The sequence below is a fragment of the Trichoplusia ni genome, chromosome 24 (genome assembly GCF_003590095.1).
Source record: "Trichoplusia ni isolate ovarian cell line Hi5 chromosome 24, tn1, whole genome shotgun sequence".
NCBI classification, from domain to species: domain Eukaryota; kingdom Metazoa; phylum Arthropoda; class Insecta; order Lepidoptera; family Noctuidae; genus Trichoplusia; species Trichoplusia ni.
The window spans coordinates 1,907,580-1,922,238 of NC_039501.1; the positions used below are offsets into that span (position 1 = coordinate 1,907,580).

At 35.0% G+C, this 14,659-nt stretch overlaps 2 protein-coding genes across 2 annotated transcripts in view; both read right to left on the bottom strand.

The window, feature by feature from the left end:
- LOC113505161 overlaps nucleotides 1–6,226 on the bottom strand; it is an 86,610-nt gene extending 80,384 nt beyond the window's left edge. Inside the window, exon 1 of the mRNA XM_026887738.1 lies at nucleotides 495–6,226. The gene's annotated coding sequence lies outside the window, so the exon portion shown is untranslated. The remainder of the gene's footprint in view (nucleotides 1–494) is intronic.
- LOC113505160 (MAP/microtubule affinity-regulating kinase 3-like) overlaps nucleotides 1–14,659 on the bottom strand; it is a 190,263-nt gene that overhangs the window by 146,098 nt on the left and 29,506 nt on the right. The gene's annotated exons all lie outside the window — the stretch shown is intronic.

Below are 14,659 nucleotides of genomic sequence, written 5' to 3' on the forward strand. Positions count from 1 at the left end.
GCTCGACTTCAAGAAAACGATAAATAAATTTGTATATTCCCATTGTACAATTATAACTGGATTGCTTAAGGCTTTTAATGCTTTAATTTCGCGAAATTACTGCTAACACCGTTCGGGTAACGACCGTTTGTATGAAATATAATGTATTGTTAAACTAAATGGGATTCGCGCTTTAACATTTCCTGCTAATGATGTTGTGAATCATTTTGTACAGTAACATCGATAACTGTGACTGAGGGTATGCTCGCCTGACAGCTAATAACGTGCCCATTATACTTAATAAACAAACCGCCGACTACCTTAAATAACAAATATGTTATAAACGCTATCTTCACGGTCCATTCATCGACATTCAAATTAAATTTAAAATTGACACAATACGAAAAAGACGTCACAACTTTTGCATATGTAAATAAAAACACGTAAATAAACCGGTCCGACCTTGTCAATGCCGTGACTAAAGTATTCTTAATACAGCATAATAAAACACGTACAGTAAATACTTGATCGTCGGTGCGACACTCACAAACTACCCTCGAGACTCAATCTTGTTTAAAAGACTGGCCGAGAGTATCACTGCACAAACACTGAACACACAATCCAGTTAGTTTATTATTATTTAGCACAAATGAATTCACGTGCACGTGAATGTATAATTCGTGGTAAGTTACAGACGTTCGTTGCGTCAGGAGACCGGATCGCGACTGGCGACTCGGCCGGCTCACGGCTAATTCACGCGATGTATCTCGAAGCCACGCCCTAATGTTTTGATGCTGCATTGCAAGACCGATATAACGTTATGCAGTAAAGCATTTGTAAACAAACATACTAAAAAAATAGGTATTAGTGGTGTAAGTGATACTATTTTTATAGTTTATGACTGTCATACAATTCTCGTGATAGCGAGTTGTGATCAAATTAGTAACATTTATTTTTTAAGTCGTTACGTAATCCAATTTAGATGATGCTTTAAATGTACCTATAGATAAAAGAGTATTCACATTTTTAGATCACTTTTTCATGTTTTACGAACCGTAATGTTTTTACCAACACAAGTGTCGACTTCAGTTGCAAATTCTGAACTCATCCAACTCTCACACCTTTATAACAAATTGAAAATATATTCCAAACGAATAGTTTAACCATTCAATATAATGACCAGACATACACACAAACCGTATACTAAACAAGCTACCGTTAGCCACGATAAAATCACCACAACACATATAGTAAAAAGGTATATCTGTATGTAAACAGAACATATCGTACATCGACCATACTTGTTTATTGGACACTTGTGTTAATCGAGGACCACGTATTCAAGTGAGAATATTGCAGGTTGAGGAAACGGGACTCAATACTACGTGACGTAGAGCGTTATCTCTTTTCCACAAATGCAAGAGTTTTAGTTAAAGAGTATGTGGTAGTGCCCCAATGCCAGCTAGGTGTAATGACACTGAATAATGAAACCGATTTGAATTAATATAGGGCTTCGAACGGAAATGGAAATTACTGTGCTGTACTGTATATGGTAATGTTTTTGCGTGACCTTTGTCGTAAACATAATGAACTATAAAGTGATTCCAAAACAGTCGTAGGATTATTCAGTTTATGTCTTGTCTAAATTTTAATAAAGGGAGTTACAAAATTCCACGTTTTTGACTGGCGTAAAGCCGTGATGAGCTCCACTCTTATATGAAGCACGGGGCTAAAATTGTCTTGAATTATTTATTATTGATCGGAAAATTCCCTTATACATCCAATAGATGAAAAGTGACTTTTGATCAAATTAAAAGGTAAAATTCCATTTATGTAACTGTCAAAACAAATAATTCCCCATAATACACAATCAACTAAACACAATACAACCTACATACATGTCTAAATACACATATATCTGCAGCTTCCTCTAATCCTCACACGTTATACACAGAAGCATTTAGTACATTAACACCTGGGCTCGCTGCGGCCGGTAGCCGACCTATTTTCAATGTATGGCCTTTGTAATTACTTGCTAGTTTTGGTACTATGTGAGGCGATAATACATACTCAGTTGATTTAGGGTTCAGCTATTTGAATATGTAACTAGAAGCTATTACCGTTTCGTGAGCAGCCGAGTGTTAAATAAATTACTACATACTTTTACATAATATTAGAAATAAAACTAATACGAGAATGAACATTCGTAACCATAGAAAATCAAACAGTTTCACAATTCTCTAAAAAAATACGTTTCAAAATTAATTTCATCGCGTGACGTGTTACATGTTTTCGACAATCGATTACGACTCGATTACCGCTCGATAGAACAGTATCAAGCTGTAATCGTTCCGTAATCAATTCATCCAAATTGATCTATATTCAAATATAAACTGCTTTTTTCACACCAACTACCGAAATTATAAATGTTTAATGGAGCAATCGAACCAGTAAAATCTTTATTTGCAAATCCATAAAAAGAAGTTATTTTGGGAATTTTCCCTTTATTTGGAAACTGAAACTAAACCGGTTTAGATTTCAATGAATAGAATGTAATTAATAAAACGATGAATTTGCCAAAAGATATACCTAAATGAAAATATTGTTAGTATCATAATTCGTGACGATCAAAAACATAAATATTGAGTTTGGCTCAGTGAAAATTTGGGGCGAATTAACTTTAGCTCGAGCTTATTTTGAGAATAGGTATATTTTAAAATATAGTTATCGGTAGTAGCAAATGTGGATATTATTCATTTGAAATTATTTCGCTAAAAAATAAATATGTATAACTATTGAAGCTAGAAAATAAAATGTGATGCTTTTACGATCTTCATGATCCTCTTAGTCAAAGCACCAAGCTAAGAGGCTTATTCGTGGCCAAAACAAAAGGCAACAAAAAAGGCCCACAAATTCTTAATTAAACGAGTTTTCCGTCGACATCGTTCGTAACATTTTCCTTTGGACGCCAATCCGGCTTCGCTTGCACGCCGAGATTTACGCCCCGTACCCGTCGCTGACCAATAAAAATTGCGAGTTTCAATTTGTGCCGAGCATCGAACCGACACTGGTGACTAGGTACGAGGGTTTGTTAATTGAACACCCGGTTCGTTCGCACCGGAGGTGATTTTGTTAGGAAATTACAGTTTACCTTTGAGCGTTTGCAATCGGTCAGAAAATTGTTTGGAATAACTAGATTTTGGCTATTTGTTAAAAGCTTAAAAACTTCCGTTTTTTTTTTTCTAGGTCTATGTTAAGAGTATGAAGGTAGAGTACGCACAACATTGGTTTCCGTCCTATCAAATACACATTCCTTTAGTCAACACGTAGGAATTAATCTACCCTACATAAATCTCGTTTAATCTCGTCAATTGTTCAACATGAAAACAACAATAATAAAACAATTCTATACGTAACAACTAAAGTATTTACATAAGCATGCTTCTACATATACACTCGCGTTTAATTTATCAATAAAAACTTATAAAAATGGCGGCACTCCACCATATTAACATTAAGCAAAACTGAGTGTGTTAAAATGTGTCTGTTACTATTCCACTCTTAAGCGGCTTGACCAATTTTGAAAAAAAAAAACTTGGCTGTGATGTTCAGAGGAAGCTGACACTCGACCAATATCCGATAGTATACTCGTACATATATCGAGTATTTTAAGTGTTCACAAAAACCGATGAAACCAACGAAATACCCATATGAGTAGCCTCCCAACAAATATTGCAAAGTATTATCCCCATTACGTACATGTTTTACGTGTTGCCTGAACGCGAATTACTTATCTCATTACAGCTGAGGGAATCCAATATAATCATGTTACTTGGTTTAAATATTCACGGTTATAAAAGGTACTCGAGTATTTATCTTTACCCAAAAATAGATTTTGTTTTAAGTGATTCAAATAGCATTTTAAGCTCTGAACAAATGAGAGTAACGAGCTTGAAACAAATGAAAGTGTAGATAAAGACAAAAAATAAGCCTTTTAAAGGATGCCTGAAGCTGGGCATATATAAATGCTAGTGTAACTTTGAGACAGCATTATTGTCTTAATAGTAGTCGCTGTAGTCATAGTACAACTGTGGAACAACTCCTTAATAAAATTATGAATAGCTCGATTCAATCCCAGTTACATAATACATACATCTTGTAAACTTAGGACCCAAGTATCAAATATTGTAAGCCGTGGAATATCCTGAGCCCGAGGTCCATCGGTTATCACGTCGCCGCCTCGTGAGCTAAGAGTCGGGAGTCTTCAGTGGATAATTGGAGCTGTCCGGTTCGGCTGGCCTTGACAGCACAAGCTTGTTAAACGACCACGATCCACGGCTCAAAATAGGAGACGCTGGTGACGTAACGAAAATTTCGCGTAAGATCATGTTTATTTCGAGGTTGAAGTTTTCGAGTCAGGGTAAACTGCATGGTGCATACTACGCGCAACAATTTCTGAGAAATACCTATAATTCGTGATAACTTCACAGAATATGATCAGAAAAAATATTTACGTCATAATAAAATCGATAAATTCCATATTATCAATTTGATATGATCCTGACTTCACAGTATAGGGAGACACGTATCAGTTTCTATTCTTAGATTGGGACCCTCCTAACCTTGATACGTTAGTTGGACGTGACGTGAGGGAGTCGGGACTCTTAACTAGACAGGGAACATGGACAAGTGCGTCTGATCCCTAATTACATAACAGAAGTCACACCGCCTCAGATAATTGAAGGATATGCTCGTACCATCTTGAATCATCAAGATTGCAAAGGATCGAACATGATAAAGCACCGCTTTTGCGTCTCAAGATAAACGATAAAATTCTTATTTGTGTTCATCAATTTGAATGTTGGATAAATAAAAGGAACCGCTTCGAAATCAGCGATCGGGGAAAATCTAAATCCGATTTAAAGGGAAAATTCAAGCATCCACAGCGGAGAACCAAAGGAACGTTTCTGAAAAGATTTTCGCCGCAGTTTTTGTTTGCCAGCTTTTGCCTCTGCTATGTATTATTTTTTAAGCGTATTAAGAAAAGTGTTGCTTTTGCGTATGCCTGAAATCTGATTACGCATCGTATAAGGTTTCTCGAAATTCCGAAAATATTGCGTTGACAATTTGGATCTCAGCCTTTGAAGCTACGGTTATTGCGTAAATGCTTATTCTTTGGTAATACACCGATAATAATTTGAGATATAGGTAAGGGAAAATCAGACCATCATCGAAATAATAGATTATCAAGAACATTAGCGATCGTAATGTGGACGTATACCTACCAAGGTATAGTTGTGGCCGTCAGTTCAAGATTTTCATCGTCACATTACCTAACTTATCCTATCTCAGCGCTATCTGCCAGTATATCTGAAGTTGACAGTCGTCGACTTATACGTTCTGTGTTTACAATAGATAACCATATTTACTAGTTCATTTGTATGGAAATTTCCCTGTAAATAAGCAATGTTATGTATACCCTCCGTAAGTCGTTTCCCTGAATATTCAAGCATAACACAATCTACTTATTTACATGACATGTTCTTAAATGATAGACTGAGATTCCTGTAAATATCATGCATATCTTCTTTAAAACAGACAATAAGAAGTAATCTTGATTAACTTTTTTGAGTAACTCAAATGCTTCCCTTTTTCCTCTCTCCGCTTCACCCATATCAAGGAAACTGTCACTTAAAAAGTATTCTGCAGTCTCCATTAATCCGTTTTTTGACGCGATATCAACGGGAGTTACATTGAAGACGCTCCGAGTGATGAATGTATAACTCAATTAGTTTCACATCACAGATTTGTACGAGGAAAACCTTTTCGTATGTATTTACAAAGAAATGAGCTTTATCTTTTGTTATGAGGTTAGGATACAGTAAAGCGTTAATTTATAAGGAGTTCATAAGGTACAAAGTATGTCTGTTATAAGGAGGTTATATTTAACACTGGAATTACGTAATCAGCAGCCAATCTTCAATGCCGTAATAACTATTCCGAAATGAAATATGACACCCCGGTGTCCATTACTCGGTTCGTGTTAATCTCAAAAGTCATTCATTCAACCTTCACGTCTCGAATCTAAATTAGAGTATTCGCGAGACTAAGAAATAAATATAGTATATTAAGGATACCATCTTAATTTTCACTTTGAATTTATTAAATGAACTAAATCGATCCAAAACTGAAAGACTTTTTATTGACTTCTAATCCTGAAATATAGCAATATAATAATAGCTAATAGAATAATAGCTAATAAATATAATAATAGCTAATCTAATAGCAAAAAATACAATAAATATTTGATCAATAAAACAACAGCTTAATATTAATAACATAATTGAACAGCTAAGAAACAAATCCCACGCAACAATAAACAAACTAGAATGTTAACAATTTCCTGCAGTATATTACCACAGTAACTCAGTATTAAACGAATCGATTCTAAAATGGATATCGCATCTGATTCAACAAGTCCAACATGACTTTGATGGATGTCGTATTGATACGAGTTTAGTACAACTGTATGGCTGTGTTTGTCCGAATGTTTCCGTCGAACTATTAATCATTGTAGTACCTTATATTGAGTAGTTTCGGAAGTAAGTCTGGCATCTACAGGTAAGCAATTACTTAATATTGAAAACATAGTTGAAGTAAATCTTTAGTTGTGATCAACGCCATCTATTGGCAGAGTTACGTGTTTTGTTTTACCCTTCACTGCAATACGCTGTTTTTGGTTGTCTTTTTTTATAAAATATTATATCGCTGTTCCCATTAGAGTAGCTGAAATTCAATTTCTTGGATCATAAAATTGGTGATAGTTGCATATTTTTCAACCCATATCATGCTCAGTGTATTGTAAAATTTTATGGGCTTATAAAAAGGCTAAAAGCTGTTTTGATATACGAAATACAAGATCGTTTATGGACCACACCCCACAGCTGTTTAAGCTACACAAGCAGATAATCAATCAGCACATGAGAAGTCTTGAAATTGGATCTACCTTTTTCTACGCCCAACAAAAACTACGTGAACATTTTTTGTATCATAATATTTACTTGTAACAATGAATCAAAATCTACTGGACACTTGGACACATGTTTCTAGTTCTAACAGCTTATCAACCGTACATGTCACATCGATAAGTCGGTAATATGTTACGGATGGGTGTTTACCTAAGTTTCCGTTGGGTCAGCTAACATAAACGTCGGTTTACATTAACTCCACTAACACGGACTAATCCAATAAGACGAGGACTTCCATGATCCTACATTAATCAGATTAGGAGTACAACGTCTCGAGAATCGATTTCACTAAAGTTAAAACCCAAAAATCGATAAACGAAGGGGATGTCGTTCGATTTCCGCGTCCCGATTCAACTTTTAAATTGGAAACGAGATTTTACGATATAGTGAGGTTGGACTTCTGATAAAGATCTTTGAGTTTTAAAATTTTGGAAGCTACGAGTAAATATTTGATCCGTCAATGTTTAAATTGGATAAAGATTTTATCGTACAAAAGGTACTAAATCGAATTATAGCAAAAGTTTAAAGCGGCAATTTAGGGAACGGCCGAGATTATGAATTATGCGAGGAATGTTACGGACAGATTACATTTCGGTGCTGTGCTAATGTTTCTTGGTATCATAATCATGAACTGTAGTCAGATCAAAATATCAAAAAGGTGTTGACACATAACCTTGCACAAGTAAAAGCGAAAGACTTACTAAAACATAATTAGATCATAAGGGTCTCAAACGGCCTAGAGTCAGTGCAAATAAATTGTTACAACATATTAACACGGTCGTATGTGCTTAGGCAAGTGAAATAATTAAATATGTACTTAGGTTCACACACATATTAGGGCGCGTTGTTTACTTAGTCAGTTTCGTTTACTTTGGAAATTTAAATTTAAGCTTGATACTCTCGTTTTAGGACGACTCATATAGCTATTAAAATTCTTTGGTTAAACATTTTAAAATAAATCTATTTTGGACAAATTCGCAAGAGATTCTTACTTACCTACACTAATGTAATATTTGTCATTGAATATAATTGGATAATTTCAATTCTTGTTTTTCCATCATTTTCCAAACTGGGTCTCGTCCAAATCTTCTATTTTTCATACCATCGAAACTGTTCACAACGAGAGAGAAGCAGCAAGTGTAGCGTGACTAATTTCAGTATTGTTTTTTGACGAAATCTCATCGTCAGATCTTCCAAACGAAAGATTAAGAACTGTGAGCGATGATTTATTACAAGATTCCTCTCCAAATTAATTAAGAAAATTTAGTATTACACAGTAATTGGTCAGTTAAGCGGTAAATGAAACAGGTAGCATCGGGACCGCTTCAGAATTCTATGAAAAAAATCATACCATTTAGTATTATATATACCTTCTTATTTTCTTCCTTAATTAACGGCCACACTTCAACGACGTTTATTGTATAGTTATGGCCAAACACTGAACAGCAATATTGTCACCTTGACACGGGCAGCACACGACTCCCGCGCAATCATCCAATTGGCGGGAAACCGGACAAGATGGCCGACTTAGACGTCAACGAGTGCCGTTGCGTTTTGTAATAGTTTTGTTGCATGGCCAATGCAATGATAGCTTCAAGAATTGAATAGAAGTAAATTGTCCATGAATACAGTACCTAGTGTATGACTTTGGACGGTTGGGTGATAATCAATTTATTGTTGGATGTTCACAATAATCTTCATGCAAGGTTTAAAGTTACTTATTTGAATTATAATACGTGTTTTTGCTTGAAGAGTTCTGACTTATATCTTAAAAACCTATATGTGGGTTTTAAGTAGGTGTAACTAGCAGATGCCAATGCACTCCTTGATGATGATAAAATGACCTTCAAATTCTATATTTTTTTTCTTTACTTAGTATGTACATATTAACTAAGTGCTACATATAATATGTATAAACCAATATTTACGTCGTTTTAAATAAAAATATCGTTACATGTAATCACGAAACCTGTAACCACTCGAAACAAAATGAAAACACAGCTCCAATGAACATATCTGTATACTTACAAGATAAGAAAAGGTTTTGAGTAAACAAAGGTATCTCAAAACAATCAATATTATGTTTGAACGCCACTAGATAGAGTAAATCAATAACACAGAATGTTTAGCTCCGAACGCGACTGCTGGCGCCATCTATTATGCAGTGGCGGAACCGCCTTGCTTCGGCGTTAGCTAGCGAACCAACGTTTAGAGGGTTCGTATCGTGGTATGAAAAATTCAAAACAGAGGCACTGAACAGTTGCATTAGTAAATTGAAACCAGTTTCATCCCACGCGAAATGAATAGTGGTATTATTGGTCCTAGACCGGTTTGTAAGACCTACGATGCAGAAATAGCGATGTTTTAGTTACAGCCTATAATCGTTAATTTGTAGGATTATTGTCTATGTCAACTTTAATACAACACTATTAAAAATAATTTTCAAGCGTAGTTAATGCAATTAGAATTAAAACATACATTTTAGGCTAAATGGTACATGATAATAAATTGTTTCAAATTAGGCAATGTAATCTAATTTCCTAAACAACACTGCGTCATTTATTATTAAAATAATTTTACATCGAAACCATATAATTATTTAATTCACTTTTACTATGAAATAATTTTAAACATTATTTCAAATGTAACACTGCAACCAGAACATAAGACAAGTTCAGCCGCTCGCCACTAGATGGCGTTACTAGCACAACATAATGCCAAGATAAGTCTCCTTGTATTATCGTGACAAAAGCTATATTTACAAGAAAAAGCTTTCAAACCAACCACTTCATGTTACAAAACATGTAAAATACTCTAATAAATGTATAAAACGAGATCATCACCCTTAAAACCTAAGCAAAAGAATTTTGTGTCTTGGCTTTATAGTGTTTTCGTACTTTCTATAGTTAATCTTTTAGTTTAAAACGTAAGTATTATTCTCAATCCTTTTAAAGTTTTAGACACAGTAGGTATAGTAACTTAAGAATTAGGGTTTTCAACTTACAGTTAACAGTTTAGACTAATAGAATACCATCCCAGTATAATAAGAATTTTCAGTAGCAATTTTTGACGACTCCGCTTTGAGACGGTTATTGCGCTGATGTAGCACCGAAAGACAGATTAATTATCAGTAATGGCCTTGTTAATATGGCATTAAATGCGAGGGATAATACGAAAGGTATTTTTTAAAACTTATTTATATAAAAATGTTGTTTTAGACCATTTACAAACTTATGGGGCTGCGATAAAAATACTTTTTCGATAGCATTCGTAATTCGTTAATTCCTTCGGACTGATGTTGTATTCTGCCTTCATTACCTAGTCTTAATTCTTCCTGAATATTACAAAGATGCATATGTATTTATAGACGCATACAACTGACCACTTGGCGACAGGTAACCGCAACGCGACCGCCCCGGTTCCAGTTACCATACACACGTTTGTAAAGATTCTTACTTATTGGGAGATAGTTACATAATATTTTGTATAGTGATTTCTAATCTATTTCTGCTTTTGTGGATATTGAGAGCATTATTTAAAAAAAGTTTATCTAGAACAACTCGTTGTTTGTCTTTTCATTTTACTGGACAGTTTACTGACCTGTAAAACAACTTATTCCAGCTGACTGAACAGTTAAAACTAGGGAAAATTTTGCTAGTTTTAACGTCTGTGAGAAATATGAGCATTTTATGTACTGCTTATGACTCGATGGTCATATTTTACTTAATGTCTTTTTAAAATACGTAATCTCAGTAAGTATACATCCTGAATCCTTAAAATTCTTTGTTTATCGGGCAAAAACAATTGATATTACGAAGACGCGTACTGAATATAAGCCAATCCCTCAAAGCCTTGGCCACATCATCAACTATACCTTACTTATAATATAGTACATACCTATCGATATATAAACGCTTACAATACAGGCCAATCGACACCGTTGTCCAAACAAAATGGATACGCGGCAAGTATGGTCATCAGATATCAGATATCGCGGACGCGTGCAGACTGTACGCCTATCACGTGGAAGGGGGACGGCGCACTACAAGGCGTATGTCGGCTTCTCTCTTTCACAATTGCAACAGTCTTACGTAAAGGGTTGTTGGTAGGTCACCATGGCGACAATGACAGACTTCCACGTTGTCATCACAATGGTTTAAGTGTAACTAGGATCATTCACCTTATGCTATAAGCTATTGTTATAATACTACAATGAAAGTTATATATAAGTCGAGTGCTAGTAATGTAATCAATCAATGAATTTAGGTAGGATACAATATTATCATATAATATCACATTTCCATGGATTATTATTTATCACCGCTTCGAAATACACAGTTATAAAGTCAGAAAGCATGTTTATACTTATATAAGTATAACTGGGTTTAACAAATCAAAATTCAGATTCTAAAAGAAACAAAATAGTTGGATTTTTCCTGTAACTTCTCAACTCGTATCGAAGATTTTCATTAAAACTGACCAGTCCAAAATAATTTCAATAAAAACTTTTGAGTTAAGATATTTAATAAGAAACGTGAAGTACGAAAACGTTTTATGAACAAGAGAATGTTTCCTAAACGTATTACAATATACTATACTTATCAGCAACAAATATTGTATGTGTACGTATAGTCAACAAAAGGTATAACGAAATTATGGAGTTTTTGCATTGTGTAACAGGTATATTGATCCAACCCTGTATGAAAAGACGTGAAAATACATCCTGCTATGTCCAAAAGGTACGGAATCAGATTAACAATCTCAGTTTACTGGGAAAAACGGTATTAATTATTGAATTTCGGCTCGCACTTTATTATCTCAGTTCATTTTATCATGGCGAATGTATAGGTACTCATTGTTACGAGAATGGTTCATTATAATTTGATATTCGATGTTAATTAAGGCAAGCTGTAGATAATAGTTATTTGAAAACTTGTTTCAGATGTCGCTGGTGTAAAAGTAGTATTTTATAAAGATTCATTTAATAATACAGTATTACTGTATGCATAAGTGTAAAGGTGTGGTGTGGTTCTTGCAAATGGCAAGCATTATTATGAAATAATGCAGTATGCCATTTGCACTTTTGATTTATTCTAATTTTTAAGCCAGTAGGTTATTCTGGGACTCTGAAGAAAATGGACAGAATTGAATAGTTTTATGCCTCGTTAACCATTTGTTAACCAGCGACAAACCTGCTGAAATTTAGTCTCGTATGGTGGGGTTTTATTTCTAAGCAATTCCTTATTTTTACAAGAGTCAAAACATCCGTTCTTTTATTTCACTTTCCATTAACATCTCAATGTTTAGAGATTATCCTCCGTATGTTTGTGTTTTCCTTGATCTTAACTAAATGAGAGAACGCCGTATAGCCCCAATTAACTCCGGAATGCCGAGGGGAAGAGTAATATTATATAAACGAATAACATAAGACGCAATATATATCTTTCGTATGTTTCCTTGAACGGATCTTTTATGGAAGGATATTTTGTAAATAAACCTTATTTATAAAATATTAGATGAGTGTTCTGTCTCCAAAACAATTAAAGGAACGCTGAGAGCGACTAGGACGCTAACATCCAAATAATTGTAGTAACGGATGCTGGTGACACGAATCGCGATCCCCCCTCGCGCCGCGTCAGCTCATGATTAAGGACTCCGGTTGGGTCCGAAACTATTCGTGGCGATCGAGGTAAATACGTGTATAATTTAAGTTTGTGGTTGTAGCATATCGTATATCAAACTTTAGGCTCTTTTGTAGCACGCCCGTAGTTTTCTTCCCGCCAACATTAGGTTAGCAACAGACGTTATCTATGACAATTAACAGTCTAACAACTAACAGTCAGACCCGCCCCCGGATCGCTGAGAATCGAGACCTAATACCGTAATTGGTCAACTGTCTGCCTGTTGGAATGCAATGCGACGCACGGTACAATTCTGTATATTACGTGAATCATGCGTGCGGTTCGCGCTTTAAGGATCTTTCGAGTGGTTAGCCTAGTAGAACTAAAAAATAGATTTCGCATTTTAGTAGTATCTAAGAGCGACATGATAGTTCTAAAAATAATAATAACCATAATGCTTGCGAGAGAATTGTAATATTTTCAAGGTATTATGAAACTATAAACCAGTAAGATAAAAAAGGAAAAAGATACTTCAACTACATGTTTTGTCAAAAGCCTGGCACTTAAGAAAGAAACCAGTACCTTCAAATCAAGAACACAGAACGATTGTCAATTCATCAATGTTAAAAGTGCGTTCAAAAGGTGCGCCCGCGGCGATCCCGCTCGGCGTCTCGATGACGTCACCGCGGAAGCAAAGGACGTGCGCGCGCAGGTGACTAACCTTACTATTGTCATGTGGGAAGGAATCGCTTCGAATACATGTGCGATGCTATATTTGAACCTTTACCGGTGTTGGCGACGATGGCACATAACGAGCTAGCCGCAACTATAAATACGCCTTTGTAATATAAAACAAAATATTGAAATAAGCCGTCTTGTGCGTCTAAAGCTATGTGCAGTTAGAAACATCCTTGTTTTAAAACTATAACTATAGAACGAGCAAGAAACTTGTTTTATACTCATCATGCTAAACATCGAAATACCCATGGATAGTTTCCGCATATATTTAATTTATCATACTAATCGTATGCTGGAGATTACTCACGGCATTATCATTACGAATCGTCTATAAATAAATACAACATTATAGCAATGTCAAGCTTTAGCTACAAAGCCACGGAGATCATAAAGTACGGATTATCGTATTGACTTTGATTACAATAGATAGACCTATTGGCAGTTAAATCTAGCTGTAGGCAGCTGTTTACTTTCCCCTGGCTGAGGTTATTCAAATATACAGTTACAGAGGAAGAAAATAACAAGCTTGTCCGCAAATCTGCAAACATCTCTTATGTAATAGTCATTGTATACCTACTATTGATCACATGCTTAGGAATATCAAGGATCAAACTTCAAAGAAAAATGATCTCGTTTCAAAAACGACAAATTGGTGAAAGTATATTCAATGTGATTCTTACCTTTGAATGGCTTTGAATGAAGCCCAATATTATTCGTTATCTTCTTTAAACACCGCTCATCAAATTAATCCAGATGCCACAACATTCGTACATTCCTGGTTCCACATAACAAGCTTATCGTATTATTTGTCGGTATAACGTCAAACGGAAGTTACACAAACTTTAAGAACAGCATTGTTCGAGACGAATGGACCAGAAGAAACCGCAGAACTTCAGAACTTACGGATTGTGAACGAAACTTATGAAAGTCTCGCACCAGCAAGTTCATTGTTAGTTTAGGACATAATGCGAAATTATCATATACACTAACGGACTTGGGAATAAACTGTATACTTACCTACTTACATTAATATATAGTTGTCAGCTAAGTAAATTTGAATAACCATAATACCACAGATTTGGTTTCAAATTAGGCTTTTATTCCCAAAGGATACTAAAACTCACATTTCGCTTTTTCTGCGAAACAATTTAGAATTTAGCATAAAAATACTTTACCGTAACAACAAAAAATGGGGTGTGATAAAACCTGTTTTTTATTAAACAGGTCTACTTTAAAGGTCAAGGCTACTTAGATAATACTTTTAATTAGAAACGTGATTAACTTTCACCGTTC